This window comes from Saimiri boliviensis, chromosome 19, assembly GCF_048565385.1.
Source record: "Saimiri boliviensis isolate mSaiBol1 chromosome 19, mSaiBol1.pri, whole genome shotgun sequence".
Taxonomy (NCBI): domain Eukaryota; kingdom Metazoa; phylum Chordata; class Mammalia; order Primates; family Cebidae; genus Saimiri; species Saimiri boliviensis.
The window spans coordinates 26,896,300-26,913,295 of NC_133467.1; the positions used below are offsets into that span (position 1 = coordinate 26,896,300).

At 44.1% G+C, this 16,996-nt stretch overlaps 1 protein-coding gene across 7 annotated transcripts in view; it reads left to right on the plus strand.

Moving 5' to 3' along the window:
• The window catches only part of RXRG (retinoid X receptor gamma), a 198,291-nt gene that overhangs the window by 119,564 nt on the left and 61,731 nt on the right, over positions 1-16,996 (plus strand). For all 7 annotated transcript variants that reach the window (XM_074389866.1, XM_074389868.1, XM_074389871.1 and 4 more), the window contains 3 exons: positions 2,701-2,839; positions 11,825-11,985; positions 12,618-12,692. The gene's annotated coding sequence lies outside the window, so the exon portion shown is untranslated. The remainder of the gene's footprint in view (positions 1-2,700; positions 2,840-11,824; positions 11,986-12,617; positions 12,693-16,996) is intronic.

Consider the following 16,996-nt stretch of genomic DNA (forward strand, 5'->3'; position numbering starts at 1 on the left):
CCTGGCCTGCAAAGAGCTCATAGTCTACTGGGGATTAGAAATAGAATGGAATCATTCTTCTAGACTAAGATACTGGAAATATGTATAAAGGACTATGAAAGTACTGAGGAGGGGTTTGCCTCTTAGTATGAAGAGAAGGAAGCTTAGAGACATTGGAACTAGGTCTTGCAGGATGACTAGAGTTTTGCTAGATGAGAAGGAGGGGTAAGGACTGTATAGTGAGAACGTAAGAAATTTGGTTTTTCATTCCTGAGTTTCTTCACTTAGAATAATGATCTCCAGCTCCACCCAAGTTGCTGCAAAAGGCATGACTTCATTCCATTTTAAGACTGAGTAGTATTCCATGGTGTATACATACCACATTTTCTTTATTAATTCATTGGTTGATGGGTACTTAGGTTGGTTTCACATCTTTGCAGTTGTGAATTGTGCTGCTTTAAACATGCATGTGCATGTGTCTTTTTTATATAATGACTTACTTTCCTTTGGGTAGATACCCAGTAGTGGGATTGTTTAACTGAATGGTAGCTCTACTTTTAGTTCTTTACGGAATCTCCATACTGTGTTCTATAGTAGTTGTACTAATTTACATTCCCACCTAGAGCTGGAATAAATTAAGCAATAAAATAAATAATGATAGGCTTGTATTATAGCTAACAACAGCAACACACACACACGTGTGTGTGTGTGTTTTGTATGTACATATATCTACTAGTCCATGCAGGCTTAAATAAATGATTGAATAAATAAATAACAGAGGAAGGGACAACTATTTTTTTACAGAAGAGTTTTCAATAAAATATGTAGACCATTTCTCCTTCAGGAAGTAGAGCTTAAGTCCTCTTCCTTGAGTGTAGGCTGGACTTAGTGATTCATTTTCAAAGAGTAAAATATCAAAAAGGACAATTAGTAGTTTTGTGGAGTGCTGTGGCAGACATCATCTTAAACAAGCAATGGGATTATCCTCACTAGTGATGTTATACACCACTGCTGTGATGATGAGAAGCACCACACACCTTTCTGGCATTATCTTTAAAGCCCATAACCTCAGTCTAAGCATGTAAATTCATCCAACAGACTTACATTGGGAACTCTTCAAAAGTATCAAGGTCGTAAAAAACTAAGACTGAAAGACCATCTCAGATCAGCAGAAACTAAGGAGACAAGATGACTAAATGCAATGTGGTACCCTAGGTGACTCCTGGAAGAGAAAAAGAATATTAGTGGAAAAACTTGTGAAATCCGAGCTGTGATAAAGGTGCCATGGTTATATAAGATGCTAGCATTAGGGGAAATTAGTGAAGTATATACATGAATTTTCTGTATTATGTAATTTTTTGTAAGTCAAAAATAATTCCAAAATAAAAATTTATTAAAAAATAAAGATAGCTTGGTGAAGGTAAGATAGCTTGGTAAGGCCTAATATTATGTGCTTCCTTGACATCTAGTGCAACTGGCGAGGTCTCAAGTGACCTAACCGCAGGTTCTCCTTCCTGCTCCACTCCTGCAGCTAGCATCTCCTAGTCAAACAACTCGCCTTTTCAAAGGGACCAGGCACAGTTTCTGCTTAATCCTGAGTAGCAGTTTTTAGTTTCCTGCCAGCCTGTGGAGTTTCTCAAACAAGCCAATCACCTCCTCCTGTGGGAACTGAGAAGCACCCCACCCTCTTGATACTACAAAGCCCCTGGTTGTTCCCTAGTATACACCCTGTGTATACCCTCAGTAAGTCACAGGGGGTATACTAGCATATGTAGCATATGGTATCTTTCTCCCTTAGGCAGTGAGTATATGTGACTAATAAACTGTCTGTCTCATCTGTTCAGTGACAGCTGTTATTTGTTCTGCCATCCCCTAACCTAGGGTGGGGATCCCTTCCACACCAACAGGGTGAATGCAAGGTGGTTAAAACAAGACACCTCTTCAGAATCTATATCCTAGGGAAAAAATTAACAACAACTATAACAAAACAAGTAGCCTCAACTCAGATCCTGCATTCCAGATGTTTTGCAGGGGCCTCTCTCCCCAGAGCCACTTTCTGGTCAGAGCTTACCTCCTCTTGCTCAGGGTTAGGAGCTCTGGGCAGGAAAAGGACATCATGGTGAAAGCTGGAGATGAAGGGGGGAATATGGTAATGAGGAGACAAAGGAAGAGAGGCCAAGGAAATAGAAAAGGGAGGAGACGACACACCTTGAAGGCTCCGGCCAATGCTCAGGATATGCCAAAAGGCATTATGGGGCTTTAGGCCAGTGCCTCACAGAGTGCCTGGCATGCAGTAGGTGCTCAATTAGTATTGGAGGAGTTGGAAATTTTTACTGCCATAAGGCTTGGAGCAGGCTTCACTGAAAGGGATTGTATCAAAGCAGTACATTAAGAACTTGATCCAACCCTGCAATGGGCACTGCATTGGGTTTTACAAGCTTAGAATGTTGTTCCCAACACACCATCTGGCTGTATGGCCTTGGACAAATCCTCTGATCTCTCTGAGTATATATATTCTCAACCATAAGTGAGGCTAATGGAACCCATGTGGTTCACGCTTACCCAACTGGCTGAGACCCAAATATAATGTTCTATGTGAATGTGTAAAAAGTGTTAAATAGCATAGCATTAGTAAGCATATTAAACACACTCATTTGTGGGGAAGGAAGATTATGAGAGCATATAAGAGTAAGGATTAAAAGATGTGGCTTCTGTTCTCAGGAAAGGTGTAGCCGAGTAGGGAGGAACACAGAAGTCACAGCAGTTCCAGCAAAATCAGAGGTTCCATGGAAGAGGTGCACACAGCATGTGGCAACAGGGAAGACTTGACCGGGGGATGGATAGAGATTCCACTGAGGAGGTATGACATGAACTGGACCTTGAAGCATGAGTAATTTGATATGGGGTGACCAGCAGGGTTGGAATCAAAAGGCTGGTTCAAATATTAGTCTCTATGTTTACTGGTTCTGTGACGTTGGGCAAGTCTGAATCTTTCCGAGTCTTAGTTATGTCATCTTCAAAAGGGGTTAACAACATCTATAGTTGGGATGAGAATCAAATGGAAAATGAAAGTAAAAGTGCCCCACAGAGTGCCTGGCATGCAGTAGGTGCTCAGTTAATGTTAGCTAAGACTGAAGTTTTTATTGTTATGGAGCCTGGAGCAGGCTTCCTTGGATGGGGGTTCGATCCAAGGAGCAGATTAAGAGCTTGGCCCATCCTTGGAGATTTCTCAGACATCGTTAGACTTGTTCTGAAATGCTTCCCATCAGCCGGAGAGCTTTCAGAGCTATCTTGGGGAGAGAGAGTGGGCCAGGGAGTGAGGCCTGGACAGCTGTGTTCCCAGGGATTAGAAAATGAGGTGGGGAAGTAAGCCTCCCTCATGGACTGTCCACTCTGGATACTGGGCAATGGAGGCAGGCAGTTATCAGCAAGCATATGGCAGCTGGCTTCAGTGGCTGCCACCTCAACAGGTGGTGGTCCACTTAGCCGTCATCTGCCATCTTAAGCTCAACACATCTAACCTGAACTCCTGATCTTTGATACCCACCTGCTCCCCTCTAGCCTTCCCCATTCAGTGGAAGCATCTCCATTTTTCTAGTTGCTCAGGCCCAATTCCTTAGGGTTCACTTGGATCCTCTCTCCTTCTCCCTCTCTCCCTTGCATATCCCACAGCCCACCTTTCAGGAAATCCTGTTGGCTCTCCTTTTAGAAAATAGCCAGAACTGACCACTCCTCACCACTGCATTGCTGCCCCTGGGTTCAGACGCCATGGTCCCTGCACCTGGAACACTGCAGCAGCCTCCTGGCTGGTCTCTGCTTTTACCCTTGTCCCTGCTTTACAGCTGTTCACAAGAGGGCAGCCAACTGATCCTACCAAATCTTAGAGCATTTTAGTCATCTGCTCGAGATCCTGCACATGTCCCTATTTCACTCAGGGTAAAAGCGAAGGTCATTACAATGTCCTACAGGACCCCTGTGACCCCAGAACCGAGTTTCTGTTCCCTCTCTGACTTCATCTCCTGCAACTCTCCCCCTTGAGTCCTCTGTTCCAGCCACACTGGCCTCCTCCCTGTTCCTTAGGGCTTTTGCTCTGGCTGGCTCTCTGCTTGGAATGCCTTTCCTCCAGATATCCATATGCCAGCTCCCTCACTCCTTCAAATTTTTGCTCAAATGTCAACCTCTCAATGAAGCTTTTGACAACCCTATTTAAAATAGTAACCTGCAGAGCTCCCCGCCTTCCCCCAGCACGCTCCAGCTACACTACCCAGTGCCTCTTTTCTCATGCAGCACTCATCACCTACGGACTTTTAATGTGCTTGCTCTTTGTTCGTTTTCTGCTTCACCTCACTAGAACATAAACCAAATGAAGGCAGGGGAGGGACTTTGTCAGGCCTATTCATGGATGTACCCTAAGTGCCTGGAGCGCTTCGTGGTTGCTGCTAAATATTTGCTTGCTGTTTGTCCTGGGCTTCTGCATACTGCTGGACAGAGCAGGTCTGCTGTACCTAGGAGTCAATCCGTGGCCTGGGTTAGCAGGCTGGCCTTCCTGTAGGATCTCTGAGCTAGGTTCTAGGAGTGAACTGACTTGCCTAAATCCTCAAGCTGAAGTTGAGGGCTTGACCTACCAGGGACCTCAGGGGATCTTACTCCAAATGAGTCTTCTGTGTCTCTGAGCATCCCAGGTTAAGAGAGGATTGGAATGGGTGATTGGAGCATGAAGGAAAGGTTCCTGGGAAGGTAGGGGCTTAGGGACTCCTGCCTGTTCTGACTGGAGAGTTTAGCACATTTGTAGGACGTGCCCAGGGTTAGCTGTCTCTTTTCGAAACTGCCATCCCCACCTTACCCGTTGCATGAGCCTCACGTGGGCATCTCTGATGTTTCAGTAGCTGAGTGGAGCGGGGAGGATTTTGGATGTTAGAGTTGAGCTTGCCAGTGAATGGACTCTGGACTCTGAATCGAGCCTCCAGGAAAGGGAGAGAACCATGGGCAGGAGGTTGGGAGCTTGGGGTACCCCTCCCTCCAGCTGCTAGGCCATGGAGTTTTCATCTGTTCAAAGGGAACAGTTAAGCCTGCACTGTCTCCCTTCTGGCCTTCTGAGGATCAAGTGAAATAATGTATATGAAAATGTTTTCAAAAGAATAAAGAGCTTTGCCAGGATAAGAAATTGCTTTTATCCAAGAGATAAGTCAAGGGTGAGATTTCTGACAAGTATTTGTGTGTGGGCTGTTATTTTAAATCCTGTTTTGTTTGTTTAAAAACAACAACAAAAAACCAACAATAAATCCAGGCCTGCTCTATCAAGAAATAGTGGCGTGTGCTGTGCGGCTTCACAGATCACCCATCTCTCTGCAGCTCAGCGTACTCTTCCACCGCAGCCTGTTCTTAGATTGGGATGTGCTGGGTGCTGAGCGACCGCCCACCAGCACAGCCCTTGCGCCTGGGATGGGGTTGTGGTTTTGCAAAAGCCAGATCAGTGCTGCTTGGTTGTGAGGGTGAACCGCTTGCCCCAGAGCTTCATTGACACCATTGGAAGGCAGGGGGATGTTGGGCCAATCCCTCGGTTTGTTCAGGACCTGAGTGGGGAGCAGTGGAACAAGAGGAGGAAAACAAATATTTGTAGGATTCTTTTCTGTGCCAGGAGTCAACATTCTTTACACCTCACAACAAACCCACATCTCTCTAAGGTTTCTCATTACTGATTTGAAAATTAGAAAACTGAGACTCAGAGAGGTTAAATAACCTGTCCTGGGCTTCTTAGTCACCAGCAGGAGTGCCACTGAAATGAAGATCTGTCTGGTTTCCAAATCTGAGCCCTTTTCATGGTGCTGTACTCCCCTTTCCATAGATCAGTGGACTGGGTTCCAATCTCAGCTCCTTCCCCGAGATTTGTGACCTTAGGCAAGTCATTTAACTTCTCCCATCCATTTACTCAGCTATAAAATGCAGCGATAACTTTCTCCCTCAGTGGGTAGTTGTGAGAATCAAGTGAGATAATGTATATGGAGCAATCAGAAACATTGAGCAAAATGTTACAGGCAAGCAGGGAATTACTATTATAATTTGGAAAGCATTGCTTTTTTTTTTTTTTTTTTTTTTTGAGTCGGAGTTTCGCTCTTGTTACCCAGGCTGGAGTGTAATGGCGCGATCTCAGCTCACCACAACCTCCGCCTCCTGGGTTCAGGCAATTCTCCTGCCTCAGCCTGCTGAGTAGCTGGGATTACAGGCACGCACCACCATGCCCAGCTAATTTTTGTTTGTATTTTTAGTAGAGACGGGGTTTCACCATGTTGACTAGGATGGTCTCGATCTCTTGACCTCGTGATCCACCCGCCTCGGCCTCCCAAAGTGCTGGGATTACAGGCTTGAGCCACCGCGCCCGGCAGCATTGCTTTTATTCTGTGACTCCCTTGCTCAGGAACGTTCAGTACGTCACTTCCCTGCCCAGAATCTGCTGGGTCCTCCCTGTCCCTTATGCTCTCACTGCTCCTCCTCCAGCTAGCCTTTCTTTGTGCTCTTTTAAGTGGCATGTCCTTTACCTGACATGTCCACTCTGCCACGTCTCTGCCAATCTGAATTTTTCCCCACCCTTAAAACTCAATGTACACCAGGTCTGCTTCCTTCAAGAAGCCCTATTCTCCAGGCTCACGTGGCTGTGCCACCACCTGCAGGTACAAGGGCTCTTCAGTTGTTTCAGAAGCAGGAGCAGTTCTCATCAAGGAGGTTTTCGGCTCCTGTGAGGTAGAGATCATGATTCTGAGCTCTGAATGTTCTCACAATACCTCATGCAGTATTTGAGACCTGTAAGCTAAACACTCAGAAAATGCTGATGGAAGGACTGATCCAGGGAACTGGATCCACTCCTCTACTTTCTCATGATTGTACCAGGTCATGGAAAGGTATGGCTGTTTTTCCAGTCCCCCTCGGTGGTCCTCAGCTCTCTTCTGGAAAAGGCAGCTTCCTGCCTAGACTCACACAACACAAGCAGGTCCCCAGCTTGAGTCTGCGCCCCCTCCTCTCTGCCTGGCCTGGCTCTGTCCTTGCGGAGCTGCCTTGCTCAAGCACTCTGACCTCTAAGATCTTCCCTGCCTCGTACCACTTTCAAACTCCATGTTTAGGCTCTTGCTTATGCCCTTGGCTTGTTTTTCAAGAACCTGTTTGTCTGCCATGGGCCTGTAGTAGCTTCTCAGTACTTAATACTTTACCAAGACTGGATGCTGATCTCAAAGCATCAGCTGAAATCTGCACATTCAGATTGCAAAAGCTTCACAGATGCCCTTTTTTGTTATTATTATTATTTTTTTGAGACAGGGTCTTACTCTGTCACTCAGGCTGGAGGACAGTGGCATGATCTCTGCTCACTGAAACCTCTGTCCCCTGGTTTCAAGTGATTCTCCTACCTCAGCCTCCCAAGTAGCTGGGACTACAGGTGCACACCACTATGCCCAGATAACTTTTTTATTTTTTGGTAGAGACAGGTTGCTGTCTCTACCAAAAGCGTAGAGACCATGTTGGCCAGGCTGGTCTCAAACTGCTGACCTCAAGCAATCCACCCACCTCAGCCTTTCAAATACTGGATTACAGGTGTGAGCCATCATGCCTGGCTAAGTGGTCCATCCATCTCAGCTTTTCGAATACTGAAATACAGATGAGAGCTGCCATGCCTGGCACCCGGATGCTTTTTAGTATTCAGAATGCAAGCATGGATTCCGCAAGCAAGGGAAGGTGAAAAAGAAAGCCTGGCCTTGGTATTGATCACATTAGTTTGAACCATGCCACCAGGCACGTAACCTCATCTCTCAAATCCTTGATTTCTTGACACGTAAATTGTGGATAGTGATAACACAGACATTATAGTGTATATGAGCATTCCTTTAAATTCCATCCCAAATTGTGTCCCCAGTCCCATTGTTCAGGTCTTAGTTTAGATGCTTTTTACTCAGAAAGCATCTGAGAACTTCCTCCAAACTCCAAGGAAGTCTTTTGTGTTGTCATTTACCACAATGCCCTGTTAATTTCCTTCCTAGTACTTCTGCAATCTATAATTACTATATATGTGTACATGTATATTTTGTTTCCCCACTAGAATGCCAGCTCCCTCAGGGCAGGGAACACCTCAGTCATAGTCACCGCTGTATCCGTAACTCCTAGAACAATGCCTGGCCCTTAGCATGGGTTCAGTAATTTTTGATGGCCGTCCTTTCTCTTTCCTCAGTACATCGCACATTGTCAGCCTCTGTGTCAGGAAGATAAAGGGTCTGCTGTAAACCACTCAGAAAGCTCCTGTGAAGGCATGAAGGGTGGAGTGTGCACATGTCAAGAAGGGGCTTCTACAACATAAAAACCTTTCTTAAGGAAGAGAAAGACAGGCAGTGGGGGTGGAGGGTGGGGACCAGTGCCGGTGACCTTTTCACCTGAAGCAGCAGAACAAATGCCACTCATACCTATTGAGTTGGTTTAGGGGTTTCCTCTGCCTCCACAGCTGAATGCCTGGAATCCCCAGACCATAAGGACAAATCTGGGCTGTTTCCACCTGACCAGCAGAGGCTGGGGTGTTTCTGGAATAATAGCCTGTTCTCACCCTCCTTCCTGCCACCTAGTCCTTGCCTTCCCAGTGCCTAGGTGGCCTTCCCATGCCTGGAATCTGTCCAGGTTCAGCACGCTGCCACGTGGCTATCAAGGAAGCTACTAGAGCTGTGACCTTTCTCACCCAGTATACTGCATAAGGGAGATGAACGTGTGAGTGTGTGTGTGTGTGTGCACACACGTGCATGAGCATGCATCCAGGACTGTTTATTTTACACTCGAGAGAAGAAAAATGGGAAAGGGCAGAACAGAAGACGGAAGGGAAAGGCAAAAGCAGAGTGGAGGAGAATGGTGAGATGAGGAGGTTGGAGAGAGAAATGTTGGATCAAGGGACTTTTACAGTTTAAACGTGGGAAAGGTTGGAGCTGATAGAGAAGAGCCAGTTGAGAGGGAGAGTTTGAAAATACAGCACAAGGGAAGGCTAATAAATAGAGCAGAGTCTAGGGTAACCAACTGTCCCAGTTTGCCCAGAACTAAGGGTTCCTGAGATGTGGGGCATTTGGTTCAGAGGCTTACAATGTGGGACTTCTCCATGGTCAGGCTTTGGCACAGGTATGGCATTGGGGAGAATGAGATTGGGGTAACTGAAGGGCCACCTTTCCACACACATAGGCCTGATGTTTTCCAGGTGTGGAACTAAGACTTGCTGACCTCACCGGCAACTCATTCCCCTACCTGCGAAGGTAACATTCTCCAGGGTCATAGTGTGACTCTGCATGGCTCACTTGAGTCTGCTGGGCTTCATTTTCCTCACACGTAGAACAAGGACATTGGATTCAGTAGTGTCTGAGACACTTTCCAGTCTCTGCTGAGCTTTTGCAAGTCAATGGCATAAGTTGTGATGGTTTTGAGGGCCCTGGATGAGGTCTGTTAGTGGGAGAATGCATCAGGCATCTCCAGTGGGGAAGTCTTCAGGGAGGGCTGCTTCTGGCTGTCATTGGAGGCCCCCTCCCTATTTTGAGGACCCGGCTTTGGAACAGCCAGAGCTCACATGAGAGCAAATAGATGAGTGCGTGGGTGAACACTAATGCAGTGGGATCATCCTTCCTCAAGAAACACTGTGTCTACATAGGGGCATAGGCCAGCCAGGCATGGGCCCAGCAGTGACGAGATATCAATCTGTGTGGGGCTGTGTGGTTTCATCAGCAGCCCCGTGTGGCAGGGGCTACAATAGATGACAGCAGGAAACGGGGGTGCAGGAGGAGAGGGCTGCTGAACTGATCAGATTTCTCAATTATTTCTTTACACTAACCAATTTGGGCTGAGTGAGCACCTGGGGCTCTTTAGTTTTGGGGGAGGAGCTCTCAAGAGAGATGATACTGGCCATCCTTCATTTTGGGCAGGTGGTGACTTGAGCAATTAATGTGCATATGAAAAGCAGATATCATTTTGTTTATTTTCCAAGCTGATTGAGCAGGTCATGCCAGTTACATTAGTGTTGAAAAAGAAGCAAAACAAAAATAATACGTATGGGTCTGTCTGTGGTGGTATTCATGTGTGTTGTGTGATGGGGGAGGCAGCTCAAATCCCAAATCAATAAGGTAATTGAGTTACTTCCTCCAAGTGTTTAAGGCTATTACTTAAAGTGAACACAGGGCAGTTGACTGTGTTTGCTCAACTGTAATCAGCTTTGGACTCATTGGGCATATTGATTTCTTTCAATGCCGTTTGGTGTTCTCACTGAAATAGCAGCAAAAGTCTTCCTATTCTCCTCTCCTTTCTCCCCTCCTTCCTTCCTTCATTCTCCAGGCTTCCAAAAAGCAAAAATGCACTTTACTTGCTAGGCTGTACATTTTCCACTCCACATCATTATCACTTGTTCTAAAAGCAAAATTCAATTTTCCAAGACTCTTTACACTTCTTCACATACACACACACACACACACACACACACACACACACACACACACAGAGCCTCTGTGCTCAACAATGTTCTTTTTAATATATAAAAAAAAGCAAAAACAACAGGTCCACTATAGTCCTGCGATGTCCTCGGGCAGGGAAGCCATTCCCAATCCAGCAAGAGACATTGTCCTCATTGAGGCGGCTCTCCAGCTCCGGGCAGCTCACAATCCCAACCTTTGTGGTGACCAAAGAATTGTGGCCTGTCCCCTTCCCCTTAGACTCCACCCTACTGGCCCCCAAAGGTCACTGACAGTGATGTCACGGAAAAGCATGTGCTCAGAGAGCCTTTCCTCAGAGGAAGCCCTGGAAACTATTGGCGGGTTGCTGAATGCTGGTGGAGTTATCCTCCCTTCTGCCCAACACCCAGCCTCAAGCTCTGGAGGATGTCTCTAGCTTGGAGGGAGTGCACCGAGGGAAGGACTCCATTTGGGGCTGAGTGGCCTAGCTGGGAGATTCCACTGAGAGGGTGTGGGCAGTCCCCTTTTGCACTCTCCATGTGCGCCCACCTAGACGTCAATGAGGACTGTGCAAGCTATGCCCTCTCCAGCATTTCATCTATTTTAGCCCTCTTTTGCACAGCTGGATTTTGCTCCACATTTTTGCATTCATTTTCTTTATCCAACCCTCTTTCCCTCCTCCCTTAAGCATTAGCAGTATCTACTAATGCTGTGTGTGTGCGTACATGTGCAAGTGTGCGCGCGCACACACACACACACACACACACACACACAAACACATCCTACAGGGTTTGCTATTAGCCTACCTCTCTCTATATGTGTTAGCCCCATCTCAACTTCAGGCCAGAAAAATCCAAGCAAAGCCTCACTGGAGCAGCGTTGGTAGTGCAGTTAGCTGGAGCCTACACATGTGCCTTGCCTGTCAAAGATAGCTTCTACCTAAAGGCTTAGGGGCACAGAACTCATGGGGTTGTAGAGAGAATCGCAAAGAAAACAAAATTTGCATTAAAGTTGCATTGACTGAAGACTTCCTATGTACTGGGACCCGTCCTAGGTATTTCATACATATTTCCCACAGTAGTCTCAACCACTCCAGGACGGAGGTGTCTCCACTGCATTTTAGTGTTAAAGAAGATGAAGCACAGCAGTGAGGCCAAACGCGTATAAACAGATTTGGAACCAGGCCCTTTAACTCCAGATCTAAGACTTTCTTTAGTACCTTACAGTTCAGAAACTACAACAGAGAACTAGGATCACTTACTCTAGAAGGGGAAGGGTGTGCAAATGTGTGTGTATACATATGGGGGTGGGGTAGACAGTTTCAGGAATGGGAGAAACACAATATCGTTGTTTTCCTTTAGTGCCTTCCTCTCTGATACATGTCTCTTCTTGGGATCAAGGTCTTTCAGCTGTACTCTGCGCAAGGCTCCACAGTGGCTCCCACCACCCAACTATTCTACTGCTACCAGAGAAAATGGTTTGGCTTCCAATCTGGCCCCACACTCCTTTCCATCCTCTCTTCTGCTGGCTCCTCTCTGCTTCCGTCCCTCCTCACTCCACTGTGAGTTACTGTGCCTCAAACATCCATGTTCTTTAGGACTCAATCCTTTGCATTGGTTATACGTTTTGCCTGCCATATCTCCTCCCTGCTGCCCTTTTTGGTGACCTCCTACTATCGTTTTAAATCTCAACTTGTGATGTTTTCCTTTAACCCCCATACCCCCCTTGTGTCCCCACAACACTTTGTATATCCATCTATGCATTCCAAGTCCGATCAGAGCTGTGCTTCAGAAAGATCATTGTATTGGTAGGTGGAGGTTGTTAGAGAAGAGGCTAAAGGCTGGGAGAACATTAGAAGTTTATTGCCCTCATTTCAGGGAGGGAAGAATTAAAGCAGGGGATACAAAGAAGGGGCCTGCCTGGGGTGGGGAGAGTTCTTGGAGATTGAGAGTACCGGGTATGGAGCTGAGTTTGATTCCAGGGTAAAGTAAGAGAGGCTATTACCTGTCCAAAGCGGGTTTCAGGAAAGTTTTGCCTCACTGCAGGAGACTTTCCTAGAAGACCTTTAGAAGACCCTTTCAACCCTTTAACCGATTTTGTTATAGCTGTGGCATTCTTCGGGTTGCTCAGAAGGCAGAAGCTCTAAAAATAGAAAGCATTATTATTACCGATTAAATTTCTTTCCACCTACAGAATTTTCTGAAAGTAATAAGAAGAGGAAGCCTGAGTCTGTGCTCAAGTGTTCGGGGAGCAGAGATGTATTGAGAGGTGAGGAAAGAAGAGGGAGGGTGCGGAGAAAGGGAGGCTAGGCAGGTAAGATGGGGGTTAGGGTAAGAAAACACTGATTGAACCCACTGATGAGTAAAGGGACCTTTCAGCAGGCATTGACTTTTCAAGAGAGATGCACTGCATGTTGGAATAATAGAGCCCCCTGAGGCCCACTGTCTCAGCTGTAGCAGGTCCGGTCTGCTGGATAGAATGGGGTTTTCCCCTGTCTCTGCATGGGGGCAATGCAGGCACGCTCTTCATAACTCTGACAGGTGTGCAGCCTCTAATGCCTTCACTCTCTGCTTCCTGATGCATTTCATAAAATCCCATCTGCAAGGCTGCCTACAGCCTTGGTTTCTGAGAAGGGTACCCATCGTGACTAACAAGATATAAGATCACATGAAGAGATGATACAGAAAATATCCAATTTTACATAGGTACATATTAATTTTTTTGAAAAAGAGGAGCCTTCAAATTGAATCAGCATCAGGTCCTGGAAACTTGGATTCAACCTTGTGGCTCTATTAGAATATTTTAGAATTATTTTAATATCCTTTTCTTTTCTTTTTGTTTTTTCTTTTTCTTTCTTTTTTTTTTTTTTTTTTGAGACAGAGTCTTGCTCTGTCCCCAGGCTGGAGTGCAGTGGGGTGTGATCTCAGTTCACTGCAACCTCTGCCTCCCAGGTTCCAGTGATTCTCCTGTCTCAGCCTCCCAAGTAGCTGGGATTACAGGTGGACACCACCATGCCCAATTAATTTTTGTATTTTTAGTATAGACGGGATTTCATCATATTGATCAGGCTGGTCTCAAACTCCTGACCTCAGGTGATCCACCCACTTCGGCCTCCAGAATGCTGGGATTATAGGCATGAGCTACCGTGCCTGGCCTAATGCCTCTTTCATATGACTCAAAAAAGTCCAAATTACTTTTCCTGTGTTTCCTGTATTTTCTCTTATCCCATACGGCTTAGTTCATTGTCCTGGGTGCCCTCCCCAGTCATCCTTGCAGAAGTGTTTTCATCAGCATGAAATACTTGTGGACACAGGCTTGAAACTGGGCTCTGTTAAGAACTGACTTGGGCTACTTGCTTCTAAAAGTAAATTATTCCAAATTGCTATTTGGTCATAGGTAAAAGATGGTTGAATAACAGCATTTTCACATGGTTCACCATAAGAATTCCTCTGTGTTTTCTCTTCTACAAAATGGAAATAATAAAGTCTGTCTCACCTGATGGTGGTGAGGATGAAATGAGATAATCCATGTAATGTGTTTTGCACACTTCCTGGAATGTGGTCAATGCTCAATAAATGTTAGCATTTATTAGTAGTATTAGTATTAATAGCTGTGGTTCCCAAAAGTGGCATTCTCTTTTCCCAAGCTAAAATCAAGTTGTTTCTCTAATAGTAAAGGAGGAGACAGCTATGGGAAATCATCACCAAACAGAATCGCCAACACATTCATTGTTGTCCTTAGGCTCCCCCTTAAGCTTCGATCTGTATCTCTTTATAATGGTCATAATAGCTAACACTCATCTTGTGCTTTGTTCTGCCAGCTTAACACAAATGAGCTCAATTAAGCCACATCCAACTCCTCAAGGCTGGGCATAATTGTTTTCAATTGCCTGAGGTCACACAGCTAGTAAGAGACAGTCTAGATAAGGCCCAGTGTTGCAAAGTCTATGATTTTGACCTCTAAGTCAAATGACCTTCACCCAGCTCGCCTTGCTTCAGAGTCTCTAGGTTAGACCACTTAAAATGACTGACTCCTCTTGAGCCTATGGCCAGCTACAGCCCTTGAGGCCTATGCTCTATAACACCAGCCATCCGTCTTAGTTGCAGGCTGCTGTGTATGTGTATTTTGGGTGTAAGAGAGACACACCTGTCAGGGTGCTCATGGACGGGAGCTCCTGGAGGTTGCTCCTTACTCTACGGCTTCTCTGTTCAAACATCCCTCCCCTCAGAGAGCTCTGTGGCTGAGTCCCTTGGCCCAGAACACTTGTTTATTTATATTTGCATATTCTTCACTCACTATTTAGTTAATTAGAGTAATATATACATAGAGTCATAAGTACCTGAGCCATATAGAACAACATAAAACAAGAGTTAAAATGTCCCTTTCACCCCCTCACCTGTCTCTAGGTTTAACCATTTCTATTTCTAGCTCTTCTGGTGGTTATATACAAATTTTAATTGTCTAAATGCTTATATTGCTTTTTCTTCATTTTCCAACTTTAAACAGTGTTTATTGATTCCTTACTGTAGAAGAGGAATAATTTAACTTATTGTAGTAGCCTCCTAATTTTGCTTTTTGTTCCCTATGTGATTTTAAATAACATGTTTAATTTATATTTTAAAAGACTGTCTTTCTTGATATCTCAACTTCAGACAGTTTTTCCTAATTCTGCACCATAAAATAAGAAATTCACCCTTTCTCCACAACCTGTCAGCTGTTCTATCACTTTTACATTGTTTAGATTGATAATAGTTAAATTATTTTCTGTAATTACCATTAAGCCTCTGTGTTTTGTTTATATGTTGATTTTATAAGTTGGAAATCAATGAGTATTTACATTATGATTATGTAATTAGTATTCTCTTCAGAACCAAGTAGCAGGATTAGACACATAGAGAGGATATAATTCTATGTTGTTAAATCTCTTTTATTCAAGGGGTGGGGAATGGTTTAAGAATCAATGTCAGAGGTGTTCTGTTTTCATATGTTCTATTCATGCTTAGAATTCTGATACATTTTCATTTTTGTATATTTAGACCATAATTTTCTTTTACAACTCTTTTTAAATTTTCCTGGTATTCTTAACTGTTTTTCTATTGTCTTGCTTACAGAATAATGCTATTATTTTACCTTATCAATAGGTCATCTAGCTTCTTATTCCAGTTACTTGCTATAGGAAATTTTCTTGACTCTTGAAGACATTTTCTCAAACAGCTCTTTTCTCTTTTCTAATTTTCTTGGTTACTTTCTCAGCCCTACAGAGAATTGCCACTCTAGGATTTCAATTCATTTCCCTCTGGTTTACTCCCACTCTTTTTGGATCCCACCTTCTCTTAGATGTCTATTTCACTTGGTTAGAGTATGTTTTCAAATGATCTTTACACAGGGTGCATCAGAGGTTACCTTTCTGGGTCTTTGCATGTCTAAAAACTCCTCTACTCCCCCTTCCTTGATTGGTTTGGCTAGAATTCTAGATTTAAGATGATTTTTCCTCTGATCATTGACTTCTAGCATATAGTTTTAATAACGACGGTCTAATACTTGTTGCTTTGTAGGTGACCAACTTAATTGTTTTCTCTCTTAGAAACTTTTGGGATATTTTTTGTCCTTAATGTTTCTAAACTTTACCTGGGGATCTATTTGGATGTAAACCCAGTTTGTATTTTTTTGGTAAGCTCAAGGCATTGCTTGTTTTCTGCATTTTAAAAATTATTTTCTCCCTTCCATTTACTCTGCACTCATTTTCTGATTGATAGTTCATCTACTGTGTTGATTCTCTATGTTGCTTGACTTTTCTCTCATATTTTTCATTTATTTGTCTTGAATTTGTCTTCTAGTTGTTCTATTTGTCTTTTTCTTTAGCAACTGCATCTCTAATGTGCAGTAATTCTGTTTTGCACTTCGAATGTTTTATTTTTATAGCACCAATGTTGTTTTATTTATGTAACATTTCTTTGCATCTCTTTGTGCACTCTAGTTGGAATTACTTTAAAATTCACTTATATTTGTTTTCTCTGGGGTCAGTGTTTTATTTGTTCATCTATATGTAATTGTGATGGTGATTTTTCTCAAATACCTAGTCATCCTTGGAAGTCAATTATATTTTTTGAATGAAAGAGTAAGTTGATTAATTTCTGAAGCCAGCAAAAATTTCCTTTGTGGGTGTATAGTCCTATTTTCTTACCAGGCTTCTTTACTAAATGGAAGACAATTAAGCTCACAAAGTTTCTGCCCTTATGCTATTTATAATTTTAAGAATACATACATTGTATATACAATAGAATCAGTAAATATAAAACTCTGATAAAAATTATGAAGAGAAATAACAGGGTTTTATGAGGGAGTATAGCAGGGAGATCTAATTTAGACTGGAGATTTGGGATGGCTTTTCTGAAGAGGTGACATTTACACTGAGGTTTAAGGTTGCTTGATTGCCTGGAAGAGTGGATGAAAGAGCCCTCTAATCAGAGAGCATAGCATGTCCAAAGGCTCTAGAGCAGGAAAGAGGATGGTGTGTTCTAGGCACTGAAAAAAGGCTTGTGTGGCTATGATGTGATCTGGGCAAGAGTACA